The sequence below is a fragment of the Sorex araneus genome, chromosome 2 (genome assembly GCF_027595985.1).
Source record: "Sorex araneus isolate mSorAra2 chromosome 2, mSorAra2.pri, whole genome shotgun sequence".
NCBI classification, from domain to species: Eukaryota; Metazoa; Chordata; class Mammalia; order Eulipotyphla; family Soricidae; genus Sorex; species Sorex araneus.
In genome coordinates this window covers 151,902,852-151,918,659 of record NC_073303.1, presented here as the reverse complement: position 1 = coordinate 151,918,659, position 15,808 = coordinate 151,902,852, and the positions used below count along the sequence as shown (strand labels likewise).

The window sequence follows — 15,808 nt, the reverse complement described above, 5'->3', positions numbered from 1 at the left end:
TTAACAAAAATACTGTTTAAGGTGATATGTAGTAGGAGCACTAGTCACAGTTTTGATATATGTCTAATGAATTGACACTCCTGGGGGGCTGGAGCTGCAGTACAGAAGTGCTATAGCTGCACTGACCTTATGTATTACATGTGGCTGATTCAGATTTGATCCCTAGAAACCCATATGGTCTCCTGAACATGGATAGGAGTGATGTTCCAGGAGTAAGCCCTGAGCACAGCAAGATGCGACACTGAAACAAAAATAAATCTCTCCTGGGTTAACCTATTTCAAATATGTACTGCACACACATTATTGGACAATCCCCCCAAGGGAGGTAGAACAGGCTAATGACAGAGCAATATTGACTATTGCTTTGCGATACTAGCAAAGGTTTCTCTAAAACTCATTTAATCTCTGCTATACCTATGGCAACTAAAATCTTATACTTTGGGATTTTGGGGATCCCTACAGTCCAACACAGATTGAATAGATAGCTATGGTTAAGATATTTCCTACATTATCACAAAGAAAATATAGAGGAAGCTATCAGGGCAAAGCTATTTTAAAAAAAAAATCTGACTAAGAATACTGTACGTAACTCATCAAGATCAATGATGGAGAACCATCTAACTATTAAATAAAGAAAACACATATGACTGCATGCAAGAGTGAAGCTTAAGGTTATACACCCCTAAGAAGATATCTCCTTAGGAATGGAGACCCAAATCAGAAGATAAGGAGATATAACAAGTTTAAATGGGAGCCTAGCCAAGAGCTTTACCTTTACTTCAAGGTAAAGCTGGGAGATGAAGGAAGTGCTAAGAGATCCTAATAGTACATTGTAATGATGAAAAAGCAAGTGGAGATACATGAGTTTCTAATAACTAAATCAAAATTTCTACCTCTTGAGGGAAAGAAACACTCCAAGATACTGAATATGGAAAATGCTGATATTTACTGGTCATGATTTAATATTTTCTTGGTATTTTTTACTGCACCATTCTGTAATACAGTGATGCCCAATGGCCCTAAGTAATTTGGGCATGACATACGAAATTAATAATACTAGATCAATAAAATCTTTATTATTTGACTGTTTTAAAAGTATTTTTATATGTCTTTCCTGTAATAAAGATGCCAGCAATCAATTTTGGTTGTCTCCTTGTTTGCCTGTAGCACCTTGTTCTTTCTTTTAAACTTCTGTGAGTTTAAAATTAAACCTAAGTACCTATGCTTCTAAGTCCTAATAAAGAGGTGGGAAACTTACAGCTTAGACTGGGGAGTTTGGGGGTAGGGATTAGGATGGGAAGGCTGGATTCCTGAAAAAAAATCATAATTTTATTTACATTGCTGATATTATTTTTGCATTCTTAATTATTCAATGCTTGGTTCAGCATGATAGGTGACATAAAGCTAAACACTACATATCATATGTATGTATATATATATATATATGCAGTATATTACAATGAAATAAATAGTATTTCTCCTAAGGGTATTCTGCTTTACCAACTATCTATAAAATAACAAATTAAAATTTAAAAGTAAATAACAAGTTATTCCAGTTAAAGAGAGTTTACTTGAAATACAATGATTTTAACAAATCCTAGTTAAGGCATTATGTAACAAGAACTTATCTATGGACTGGAGCTCACCATGGTAGAGACTTTGTCCTGAGGTGGGGTGGGGCTGAGGAGAGGAGAGGGTCCGTAACATTGGCAAAGGACACATTGGTGGGGGGTGTGGTCCTGAACTATTGTATTCATGAAATCCTATCAGTGACAGTATTGTAAATTATAAAGGACAGTGACCAAAATTTAAAAAAAATTAATGCAAAATCAGTACAATTTTCTAATAAGAAATTCATGTTTTATGAGATGACATTAGTTTATGTGACTATACTTTAGGGCTAATTTTACCTCTTCAGAGTACATGTTTTACCACAGTACCAATCATCACAAATATTAATTACCTTCACCACAGAAGACTGGGCTCAATCCCACTTCAATCTCCCTTCCCCCCATCCACTCTAGTAACAACAGTTCTGTGATCTGAGAGCCCATGAGTTTGGTTTTGTCTGTTCCCTTGCTTTATTTCTTTTTATTCACATATGAGTGTGTAATTCAGTAATTGTGTTTTTCCTGACTCATTCACTTACTGAGATGCCCGTCCTCCATGTCCTCCATTTCAATTCATGTTATTGCACAAGGCAAGATTTTGCTTTTCGCACGGGTAGCTTGCCAGGCTCTGCCGTGTGGGCTCGATACTCTCAGTAGCTTGCCAGGCTCTCTGAGAGGGGTGGAGGAATCGAACTCAGGTCGGCCACGTGAAAGGTGAACGCCAAACCGCTGTGCTATTGCTCCAGCCCATAAAACACCTATCCTTGCCAATACTTCAGTTACTTTAATATACACTCAGTGTTATGGAAAAATCATTTTTCCTCTTGGTTTCTAAAATATTTTTTAAGAAAACCCACAAGGAAACGCCCCAGTAAGTAAATATGAAGACACTACTATGGCATTGTAGTGTGAGTTGTAAAGTATATAAAACAAGTTCCAAGCTTGAAATTCTTAAAGTTTTACTTTCTTTCCTATAGCAAATGCATGGAATGCCAGTGCCCAAAAACATTTGGCACACTCAATACATATACCTACTGTGAGAGACTTAAAATCCCAATTAACTCTCAAGATTAAATTGTCCCAAGACTGCTAAAATCCCACTTTCATCACTTACTAGCAGTTGGTCAATTTACTTTTCTGAATTTCAGGGTTCCCACTTAAAAAAATGGTGATAATAATAGTAGTTTCTTCATTAGAAGGGCTGCTGTGAGGATTAAATTAGATGCTCTATTTAAAAGGTTTGCACAGTGGGAGGGGGGAATGGTCAAATACGGAGACCCTGTGTTGATATCCTCCTGCAATCATGGCTAATCTACACCAAAACTTGGGGGAATCTACACAGAAATCAATCCAAATTTTTTGGAAGGTGGGTGGGTCTGCACCCAGCAATGCTCAGGGTCTACTTCTGGTTCTGCGTTCAGAAGTTATTCCTGGTGAAGCATATGTGATGCCAGGGACTGAACTCAAGTCAGATGTGTGCAAGTGACCTATTTGTTCTTCTATTGCTCCAGCTCCACCTCCTCCCTCCCCCCTCCACAGGCTCCAAACCTGCAACCTGAAATTCTAACCAACAGTTTCCATAGGATAGGACAAAAGTATATCATTTGGATAGACTGGAAACAGAGACAGAGAGATGTCTTCACTGAGAAACAACAAGCTATAAGCTACAATAGAGAAGAGATACCTAAGGTGCAGAAGTTTGCTGCAAAAAACTTGGCACCCCAATTGTATACTTAGAATTCTTGAATAGAAGATAAAGGAATGTAGCACTGTAGCACTGTTGTCCCAATTGTTCATCGATTTGCTCAAGTGGGCACCAGTAACATCTCCATTGTGAGACTTGTTACTGTTACTACAATCTGTTAGGCTGAGAGGATAATATAAAGGAATACAAGGAATATATAGGTGATAGATACATAGGTGTGCAAGTAACGGGAAGGCACCATCTTAGTGACCTCTAGCAGCCTCGCTGATGAATACATGTAGGACCCATTCACCTTACTAATATACTGAGGGAAATTAATAAAGTGTGTTTCACCTATCACTACGCAATTTTTGAGGTAACAGGAGGTAGACAAACAAATATTAAGAGCGCCTATTACTCTTGACCAAAAACAGATCTAAGTCCTATTGTCGCCACTTGACCACCAGAAAACTATATAACAAGCAATTATCCCATGATCCTCTCAAAATGTAAAATGAGCCTGCACAGACAGGGGGCCAAAAAGTATGCTACATACCCTAGCTGGCACAAGACCAACAGGAATGTTTACCCTCCTGGTAAATTACACACTCCGCTGCCAGCTGGGACTGAGGAACCAGCCTTCTCTCCTCTCAGAATGGTCTGGGCATGAATTCCCAGTAATAGTTTAGGTCTCTGTGTCCACAACTTTTTAGTGACAATTAGTCACTCCTGACTGTGAATCTATGTTTGACCTCAGTGCTACAGTTGATGCCAGACACTCATGACTAGAAACTCTTGGTTATTTCCCAGGTCTGCTAGCTCTCAGAGTCATGGCCAGGACCATGCACGTGTGACTGTGGCTACCAGGCTGTCGAACACAGTTACCTGGCCCCTTCCCAGCCATCATGGGGTAACAGGTGCAATGAGAAAATGGAGGCACTCACCTGCAGAGATGAATCAAAATGGTATCAGGAAAGAATTCTTCATACTACTGTGAAAAAAACCTTCAAAGTGTTAGTCCTAATGATGCTCATTAAAATGAAAATATCATTTCTTTCCTGTAATTCTCTTCTCTAAACACTGGGGTCAAGGGTGATCTAGGCATCCCCTCTTCACTATAATATTTTTCCTCATTTAGTATTCTATGTATCACAGATAACTGAGATCATGCTCTGTTGTCTTTCTTCTTCTGGTTTACTTCATTCCAAGATAGTTGGAACTATCTTCTAGTTCCAACCAGGTAGGGGCAAATTGTATGATTTCATTATTCCTTGCACAGTACTCTATATACATGCATGTGTGTATGTGTGCATAGACCACATCTTCACAATCCATTCATCTGTCATTGGACACCTAGGATGATTCAATATCATAGCTACTGTACTGAGTACTGCAATGAATAATGGTGAGAAATGCCCTTTTGAAAGTGTTTTTTTTTGTCCTGGGAGTAGATGCCCAAAAGCAGAATTGCTAGGCCATATGCCAGTTCAAGTCTAAGTTTACTGAGAAATCTCTACACTGTTTTCCACAGGGGTTGTATCAGTAAACATTCCTACCAACAGCAGATGAAAGTTTTTCACCATGTCTCTGCTAACACAGATTGCTCCCATTATTTTTGATAGGTGCCACTATCATTGGTGAGACGATATCTCATCGACTTATATCCAAAACACTGAAACATGAGATCTAAGTTTATACCATGAAACTTTGTAATGTTTGTACATTACAAAGCTGACAGGTGAGGCATGGATAGGGGGTTAGGGGTACAGAGAGAATAAGATCACTGGTGGAGGGAAGCTGACACTGGTGGTGGGATTGGTGTTGATATTATATGCCAAAACTCAACTATAATAACTTTGTAAATCAAAGTTCTTTAAATTTAAAAATTAAAATGAAGATATCAGTAGAAGAGAACTTCAACAAAGATTAACTTAAGAAATATTGAGAATAACCCAAAAGAAATCACAGAACTGAAAAATATATAGTAGCTGAATTAGAAAAATACAACACAGGGGTTTCTCAACTGAAGATAGAATAAGCTGAAAAATGCAATCAGAGAATGCAAAGATAAGGTATTAGAAACTATTCAAATAGATCAGCAAAAATAAGAAAGAATTAAAAACAAGAAGATGTAAGGACTATATAGGATACCATCAAGAGAAATATCTGCGTCAAAGGGAAGGAGAAGAGAAAGGGAATGGGGCAGAATGCTAATTTGAAGAAATAATAGCCACAAACTTGCCCAGGTTGAGAAAATATCAGTATTTACAGGTTGCCAAAACAATTCAAAGGGTCCAATTGGTTGGAAGTTAGCAGGAGATGCTTTCTGCATGTTCACTTAAAGAATGTAGATTGCCAGTGGGTGTGGGTACTGAGTGATTAATTTTTCTGAAAAGGAGGCAGTTAGCCAACTAAGTTTGGGTGCCTCTCTGGGTTAGACTTACTGATTTAGAAAACTCAAAGAATTTAAAACTAAATAAATACAGTATACAAACACTAAGATACATTCTGATTAAAATAGGAAAAACAAAACAAAAGAAATAAAAAGCAGAAGAGAGAATCCCGAAGTGGCAAGTAAAAAACAAAGAGTGTCATATAAGGGAGTCATATGTAAGACAATCAGCAACTTTCTCAACAGAAAACCCACAGGCCAAGAGAAACAGCATTGTGTATACAAAATAATTAGTGAAAAAGACCTCCAACTATGAATACTCCATCCAGCTACAGTTTTAGTCAGATTGGAAAGAAGAATAGTTTTCAAACAACTGCTAAGGGAATTCACCACTAAATTTGCCTCCAAGAAATAAACTACTGGGCTTTTATAAAAGAAAAAGAAAGTCTATTTGGAAGTAGAAAAATAACTAAAAAAAAATATCCTGAACAGAGAATATCACAGAAAGAGAATAGCACTGCTCTGTAGCACTGTTGTCCTGTTCATCGATTTGCTTGAGTGGGCACCAGTAACGTCTCCATTGTGAGACCTATTACTATTTTTTGGCATATTGACTACGCATGGGTAGCTTGATCTTAGCACAAACTCAAGTTTTACTTGCTTTCAATTTGTTTTTTCAACATGGTTAATTTTTTTGTTTTGTTTTGGGGGCTACACCCAGTGGTACTCCGGAATTACTCCTAGCTTTATGCTCAGGATTTACTGATCACTCCTGGTGGGGCTGGGGAATGACATGGGATGCCAGAGATTGAACCTGCATTGGTCGCAAGACAAGTGCCCTACAGGCTGTACTATCAGTAAGGTCCCACCTGCTTTCAATTAAAAACTGGCTATTAGGTTAGAACCTTAGGTGAAAAATTCATCGTAGTATAAAAAAACTATAAGAAAAGAAAGGCAATGGGATCACTATATAAAAGGCAGGTATAAATATATGAGAATAAGAGGCAAAAAATAGAGATATAGTGCCATAACATCCAGAGCCTACTTACACAAATGACAATTATTCTTTTTCATTAATAATTTTACTAATGTCAACAGCCTGAATTTATCTAAGTTGGATCAGGAAACAAAACCTAAGCCCCTCTGTAGTCTATAAGGCACACTTCAGCTCCAAATAAGCTCAAAGCAAATGGATGCAAAACAACTATACAAGCAAATGGTAGCATAAAAAAAGGCAGGGTCAGTCATACCTCTATTGTACTTCAAGTTAATACAGGTAACAAGTGATGGGGTAAGAAATTACACAATGATTAAGGATCAATTCATAAAGATTTAATATTTATAAACAATGGCATATCAAAATATACAAAGCAGCTCTGAGCAAATCTGAAGATCTGCAACAGCAACCCAACAACAGCAGCCCAGTTTAACCAGAGGTCAGATCAACCAGACAGAGAAACCAAGATTCATAAAGAAGTTAAAACAGATGGATTGAACAGGCATTGACAGGACTTTTCATGACCCCAAAGGCAAAACACAGTTCCTTCAAGAGAGCATGGTATATTCTTCAGGATAGATAACAGGCTGGGATGCAAAATAAAGCTCAATAAATTAAAAGGATTGGCATTGTATAATTTTCATGCCACAGTACTATAAACAGAAATCTAGAAAATCTTAAAAATATTAACAAATATTACTGAATAGTTATTGGGTCAATGAGGAACTCAGAAGACCTTTTTGAAAAATCCTGGAACATGAATGAAGAAACACATTACCAGAACATATGAGATGTCGCATAAAAAAGTAGAAATTGGGAAGTTCACAAAAATATAGGCTTGTGTCTAGAAACAAAAAAAATCTCATACCATAAAAATTGACAACTAAAAAAACTGGAACAACAAATGAAACTTAAACAGAAAAAAATAATTAAAACTTAAGAGTGGAAATAGTAAACAGCTCCAAACAACAATGCAAAAGACCAAAGGAGACAAGAGTTGGTTCTTCAAAAATATATATGATTGACAAATTATTAGACACACAAAAAGAAAGGAAAAATTCTCAATATGATGAGAATAAAAGGGGAGAAGCTACCATATAACACAAAAATAGAAAAGATCAGGAGAGATTATTACAGATAACTATGCATCACTGAGTGGAAAATCTGGAAGAAATGGACAAATTCTTAGAAGAATGAACCAGAAAAAAGAAATCCTGCATTGATCAATTTTAAACAAGAAAACAGAGATAATATTCTCCTAAAGTCAAAGAGATAGCTCAGAGGATGAAAATACATACTAGAAGGCCTATTTTTGTTTTTTAAACTCTGGTAACACACGAGCATTTGGAGTAGCTCTTGTGTATCACCCAGAATGTCCCCCCCCCCCGCCCACACACACACTCAAAAGCATAAAAAAAAAACCATCAAACCCTTCCCCCTTACATCAAAGAGAACTGGAGATAGTAGTGGAAGGAATGGGACACTGTTGAAGGGTTTGGTGTTAGAGTACTCTATGCCTGAAACTCAACCATGAGTAACTTTGTAATTCATGGTGATTCAATATTTTTAAAAAATGAATTATAAGTCACTAAAAAAAAAACACCTAACCAAGAATATCTACTCTCATCAACATTATTCAACAAAGTAGTCAAAGTCCTAGCCAGAAAAGTCAGGTAAGAAAAATAAAGGGAATCCAAATTGGAAAAGTAAAACCAATAATTTGCAGATAAAACATATAGAAAAAAAATTTCACAAAAACTTTGGAAACAAGGTATCAATAGTAAATAGGAAGGCAACAAAATAGGCAAAATTTGTTGAATTTCTATATGCAAGCAGCAAACTAGAAAAGAAAGATCCCAATTATAATTTCTTCAAGAATAATTCTTGGCCTGAAATTAAACTTAAGGAACATGAAATAGCTGTATAATAAAAGCTACAAGTCACCATTAAAACAGATACAAAGAGAAGGAAAGACATTCCAACTTATGTACTCCACTGTTAAAATGAATACCCTACCCAAAGTATTACACAGATTCAGTGATATTCTTAAGTAAACCTCAACCATATTCTTTTAAGAATAGAACAAACATTACAGAAATTCATATGAATAACAGCAACAACAACCCAAAAAGCATACCAAAGAGCCAAAGCACACTTGAGGCAAAAAAAGAATGGGGCATCAACTTCAATTCCAATTTATAAACTACAAACTAAAGTAATCAAAACAGTATGGCTTTGGAATAACATAAGACAGACAGATAATTAAGATCCCAGAAATAAGTCTTCACACATATAGTGAATGTACATTAAAGGATGCAGAAACATAAAAGAAAGGTAAGTCTCTTAAATAAATGTGTTGAGAAAACTCGATAGCCACATGTATAATAATGAAACTGGCCCACTATCAAATATCACACCTAAAAATTAACTAAAAATGGATGAAAGACTTGGATTTTAGAGCTAAAATCATTACAGACAATGAGGAAAACACAGCGTAAACACTCCAAGATACTAGGTTCCAAGATGTATTTTCAGAATCAACTATATGGCATGAAAAACAAAAGCAAACATGTGGCATTGCTTCAAATTAAAAAGCTTTTGTACAGCTTAAAAAATTATAATTAAAATGAAAAATCACCTTTATAAATGGGGACATATTGTCACACCACAGACCTGATTAAAAGAAACATTCAAGATATATGTATATGCTGCGGCCTGCGCGGCCAACTTGAACCTCGGCCGGAGAGAGGGAATGAGAGTTGAGTGGGCTAGGGAGGACTGCATACAGCAAGTTTATTGAAATCCAAGCGGGTTTATATAGTCTTAGTTTAGCAATGATCAACAGGTTACATAAGTGGCATAAACATTATTAATCAAGTGGTGCAGGCAACTTTAGTTTTGCCAATCTTACTTGTTTTTCGGTTCCTTCTCACAGCCTTGAGAAACATGGGAAAGCAGATGTGGCCTTGAGCATGGCCATGGCAGACACGAGCCAATCCTCCCTTTAGCCTCCTCTCAAGTCCAGCTGCCAGAGCATGGTGGCCCTTCATCTTTTTTCTCGAGGCAGGTCACCAGAGCATGGTGGCCCTTCGACCACTTTCCAGGCTGGCCGCCAGAGCATGGTGGCCCTTCGGCCTCCTGTCAAGGTCGGCTGTCAGGGGATGATTCACCCTCATGCCACGTTTCTCCAGACTCATTCCTGTTTACAGGAACTAAGGTAGGGGGTGCCTAGGCCCCCTCCTCACTCAGTCCCTGTTTACAGGGACAGAGGCAGAGGGTGCCCAGGCCCGTCCCCAACATGTATATATATACAACTGACAGAAATAAGAAAAAAAAAACACCCAAAAATTGGAAGAATTAGCTGAAGAGACACTTCACCAAAGACAATGTACAGATGGCTTTCAGACACATGAATAAATGTTTCTTATCACTTATTATCAGGGAAACACAAATCAATGAGACAATGACATACCTGTGAGACAGTTTTATATTAAAACAGTGCAGAAACAAGTGCTGGTAAGAATGTGGAGGAAAAGGCACTGTTGTATGCTGTTGGTGAATATGTAAATTCATTTTAAATCTTCAGAAAACAATATGGTAATTTATCAAAATCTTAAAAAATACCATGGCAGTGAAATGAGGAAGATAGGGGAACATTGTGGGTCTGTGAAGTGGGGACTCTGAGACAACAGTAAAGGGAAACACTCTGGTGGAGGTGTGATGTTGGAATATTTTATGCATGAAACTTGATTACTGAGAGTATGGTAAAGTTGTAAAGCACAGTGATTAAAATAAACTAACAAAATCCTAGAATTAAAATATACATATATATATCATATGATTCAGTAATTCCAAAACTAGGTGTTCATTCAAAGAACAGAAAGGCACTAATCTGAAGATAAATCCACATTTATGTTACTTGCATTACTTTTTATAATAGCCAAGATGGATACAATTCAAGTACCCAACAACAGATGTGTGGATAAAGAAGACGTGGTACACACACACACACACACACACACACACACACACAACTTAGCCATAACCCCCCCCAAATTTTGACTTTTACAATAACATAGGTAGTGCCAGAGGAGGTTACATAAGTTAGAAGTTTCAAGAAAGACAAATACAAGCTAGATGGTCTTATTCATATGTGGGATATAGAAAAACACAGTAAGGAAACAGCCAAAGCCACATAAAAAACACTAATCACAGAAATGAATTATTAGAGGGGGCAAAGGAAAACTGAAGCGGGGAGAGGTCATGAGATCCAATCACTGTGGTAAAGGGACATAGGTATTTGAGTGGTTGGGTGTACAGCCTGGTAAAAAATTATTATAAAGCAGTAAAATTGTATTCTTAAAACATTTACAGTCTTTTGTAAATTTTTACATCTACATTACCTCAATTAAAATTTTAAAATAAAATTTTAAAAGTTTGGCTGTGAGAGACTGTGCAGAGGTTAAGGCACTTGTCTTGCATGTGGCTAACACAAGATGTAACTCTGACAGCACGTATGGTTCCTTGAGCACAGTCAAGTGTGATTCTTGAGCACAGAGGCAGGAGTAAACCCTGAATACCAATGAGGGTGACCAGGTCCCCCACGCCCCCGCAAAAAAGCTTAGACACAGTTAAAAGTCTTGCATGATGTCCAGTACACAATATGCCTATAATATATTTTAGCAGATATTACTGCCATTTTGAAGCCCAAAGCATAGAGTATAACTTCACATCTGGGTTAAAATGCATAATAGTGACACCATGAAGTGAGACTTCTCATTTTATTTTGCAAGAGAAGTAATGAGCATTCATGGTTTTCCCAAAACAAAACAAAAAGAATACTGATTAATTCTAATTTCAAAAAAAGGTAAAAAGGTAAAACGTTTTATTTAATAAGAAATACATTTGCTACATATTCTATGCCAGCACAATGCTAACATTACAGGTAAAATAATCTGTTAGGTTATGTTAATCTCAAAACAAATCCACCATTCTACCAGAAAGAAGCAAAGTCAGAGATGAATTTACATGGTCATGTGGCCATTGACATAGTCAGGACTTTGAAAGCATTTCTGCCATAACATCTACCTTATGGGTATGGACTCAGATCTGAAAGGGACCTTGAAAAGTCCTTGCCAGGCTCCTACTTTTTGCTAGGCGCAAAATAAAACCAGTTTGGAAATAAGGAACTTCACTATTTTAAGTGTAGCTTCAAAACCTACATTAAAGATCAAGTGAAACTGCCCTTTACACCCAGCAAGAATTGCATATGAGCCTCTCCTGAGCAGCAAAGAATATAATCTTTATTCTCCAATCCACATTTCCTTCTCACCTATAATCTCTATTCTCCAATCCACATTTCCTTCTCACCTATTCCTCAGATGTAAAATTGATGAGGTGGTACAAGTATGTTACCAGAGAAATAAAAGTACTTATTCAGTCACAACGTACTCCATCACAAACATGCTATAGTTTAACAGTTCTTCCCGTTAAACACCACTACAGGCACCTTACAGTCATATCACATGGGGGAGGATTAACGCTGAAGTATTTTAAGAATGAAAAAAATATCTTATTGAAGCAGGAATCAAAATTAGTGATTGCTTACAGAGCAAGCTATACCGTAAATCCATTTGGGTATTTTCCTGTATTAGTGAAAAAAGACATTTAGTCTAGAAGAGAAGTTAAAATTATAAGTAAAATAAGGAAAATTTAAAGAACTGGAGACATTAACTAAAGCAGATTCTCTCAATACAATGTTGCAGACTTCCAAGGATGGCACTCTAAACTAAAACTAAAATGATGTTTCATTCTAAGTTTAGATTTTTTTACTTCCTACAGCTTTGCTTTTTAAGCTAAAAATTCTCTCATTCTTGGTGCAATGAATTTTTTGCTAAGTAATTATAAACCAATTGTGTTTAAACCTTTTGAGAAAGTTGGTTTTATGCTGTGAAACTTAAGATTTGGTTTCTATAACCTCAAATTTAGCATCACAAGGAAGAATGGTATCTATGGCATATTTGAAAAAAAATGTTTTGAAATGAAGTGATGGGCATTTAAAAATAGAATTCAGCACAGCTTCCCTCCCATTTTTTTTTCCACAGGGGGAGGAGAATGACACATCTGCGTTATGCTGCCAGAACTCCGTTGCTGTGAATCTATTGAGCTTCAGAATGGAGGGAAGCTACAAAGACCACATGTAATTACAGTGTAGCTTCCACAAACATGCATAGTTTGCAATTGACATACTCAAGTTAAAAATATAATGACCAGAACACCTTCCTAGCACCCTCCATTAGTTCTCCTTTCCTGCTCTCACCCTTCACATCTCTGAACATTTTATTGTACCCCTAACCATCTGCCCAACTGTCAGAGCTTTAGTTAGGCACCAGTTTCCACTCCCATGAGCTAGCTTAAGGAGGCTTTGGAAAAATTTCCTATTTCAAGGACAAGGGGTAGAGAATGTGAAACTATGTAGGCTAGTTTTGAGGGCTAACACCCTTCCATATTTTTTTTTTCCTTCTAGGATCAGCAGTATCAAAATTCAAATTACTAATCTACAAATGAGATCTTGGAAAGTGAAACAAATGCTTTACTAACTGCATACTTATTTTGTTAAAAAATATCTGGTAAAACCATAAATAGTTTAAAAAATAAAGAGGGAACCATAAAATAAGATGAATAAGGTTTAGAAAAAATATTAGGCAAAAGTAAAAAACACCTGTTTCAAACAAACAATTTCATTACTGTAAGCATTCATTATAAATAGCAGAAACTATGTTCTTAGAATACAATTTTGGAAGTCCAGGAAATAATACTACTATGTCACGACTGGATCCGGGAGATAATTAAAAACTTACTAAGTGTACACCCAGTACCTCATACAAAATTATGTGAATTAGCTAGTTGGGTGTCATATATGTCGTAGTCAGGAAAATGGGTCACGAGTCCTCCTTTCAAGCAAAGTACTTTGCTGCTCAACTACAGAAAACGTAATCAGAGAGCCTCCTACTGCAATCCCCTCATCTCTGTCTCCTCTGTAGAGAGCTACCTCATGTAGGGGTACAGAGCTGCCTCCAGAAATTGAACCAAGGAGGCAACACATCAGAACTGCTTAAAGCCAAAACTTTCCATAGGCCTGCATCACAGGTTCCCTTCGTAACAGTGCTTCTTCCCCTTTCCTTTCACAGGTATCTGCCTCAAATAAACATCTTGCCCTCCAAATTCTGCCTCACTATCCACTTGCAGAGAAAATAACCTGTAACGTGCTCTTCATTTGCATTCCCTCTTGTTCCATTTACCATAAAGCCCAGAAAAATGTATATTCATCTTCTTGAGCTATCACCTAAGAGCACACTTTTCGTGTTTATAAAATTCACTGTATTTAATAAAATGTAAGTAGATTTCTCCCTAAATTATTTTACGTGGTATGTACATATGAGGAAGCAGTTATCATTAAGAAGTTCTTTATGAAGACTAAGCAATACTTTTCTTATAAAATTATAAATATAAATCACATTCATCCATGCATATATTTATTTTATACTATTCATTGTCGATCACCTTTCTACATACCAGGCAAGGATAAAAAAGCAGTGAAAAGAGCTCCTGCTCAAGAGGCATTTACATTCTGGTGATTGAGACTGAAATTAATAGAATGCCAACATTCACGAAGAAAATAAAGCAGGGTGAGAGGACAGAGAATGAGTAGAGACCCAGTTATTGTTTCAAAATCATAAACAGAAAGGGATTACTATAATCCACACATTATTGGGTTGTCACAGTCACATTTACATTTACTGCATCAATTTCCTGGATAGTATATCATTCCTATTCTGGCAAAGAATTCATAATATCCAACTTTACTAAAATAATATAGCTTGTATATTGAGTCTACCTGCTGCACGGAACATAAAATTTTAAATCTGTTACTAACCTATATAGCAATTCTGTCATGGGGAAAGAGCAGCCTAAGCCATCATAAGCTATAGTCAGACGCAGCTGTCTCAGGCAGATGGCTTTAGTGGGGAACATCATAAGTTTGCCAGATTTTTCAAAATATGAAAGGGCTCTCTGCCTCATTTGTACTTCATGAGTGACCATCCACAAACAACTGGTGTTCAAACTTCCACTTGTGAAAGAATTATCACACATGGTCTTATCTCTAAAGGTTATTGGTTAAATGATCATTGTTTAAAGGATTTAATACTTAGATGACTTATCAGAACATAAGAAGGGGTAAACACAAAGCTTTACTTAGGTGAAAAATTAAAATCAGGGCCAAGAGAGTAGTGGTTTATAGATAGAATAAGCTATTTTGCTCCTTCTAAAAACTCAGATAACTTTTTACACAGTGAATCACATATATTGTTTACAGGCCTCTATTTATATGATCACTGAACTAACAAATCATACAAAAGACAGTTATTTCTGTGAATAACTGTATAATTTCTACTTTTTCTCTCTCATACTTTAGAAGTGCCTTTTCATCATCATCTAATATTTATAGGAAAACTAAGCACCACAGTTTACTTTTTAGAGGTAGAAATCAAGTTTATATACATACTTTGTTGAAACAAACCTAAGACTTTTGGGTTTGAAGAAACTGAATGCAATTTCATCAAATGTAATTAATTTTAATTTTCTTTCAAAATTAAACTGCCCCAAAGTTCAGGTTTTTATTTATCAGAAAATAGAGAAAAGATTTACCCAAGTACTTTACAAGGTCAGTAAATGGATGTCTTCAAGTATTTTGGTAATTACAAAATTATCTGTATATGTACAATTGGATGTTATGTATGCTTAGATTTAAATATCAATCAATTATTCTGATATAATTTTCAACTGAGCAGTAAAAAATAAGTCACTTAAGATTTAGTATCTTCTGTTATATTTGAAAATTATCATAATCTGTTATTACCAAGGAAATCAGATTGAGGAGTATGGTGAGATGTGTTGGATTTGCCAATAGTAAGCTTGTTATATAAAAATACATAGAAATATGAATTTAAAAATCAAAAGGTAATATTTTCATCATGTTATAGGTGAAGAAGATAGGACACAGAATTTGCAAAAGTCAAATACCTAGTGAGTATTGGTAAAAATATTAAGGTCAATGCACACAT

The 15,808-nt window shown here is 36.2% G+C and overlaps 1 protein-coding gene across 1 annotated transcript in view; it reads right to left on the bottom strand.

Moving 5' to 3' along the window:
• IFT57 (intraflagellar transport 57) overlaps nucleotides 1-15,808 on the bottom strand; it is an 85,134-nt gene that overhangs the window by 31,524 nt on the left and 37,802 nt on the right. The window lies entirely within an intron of this gene.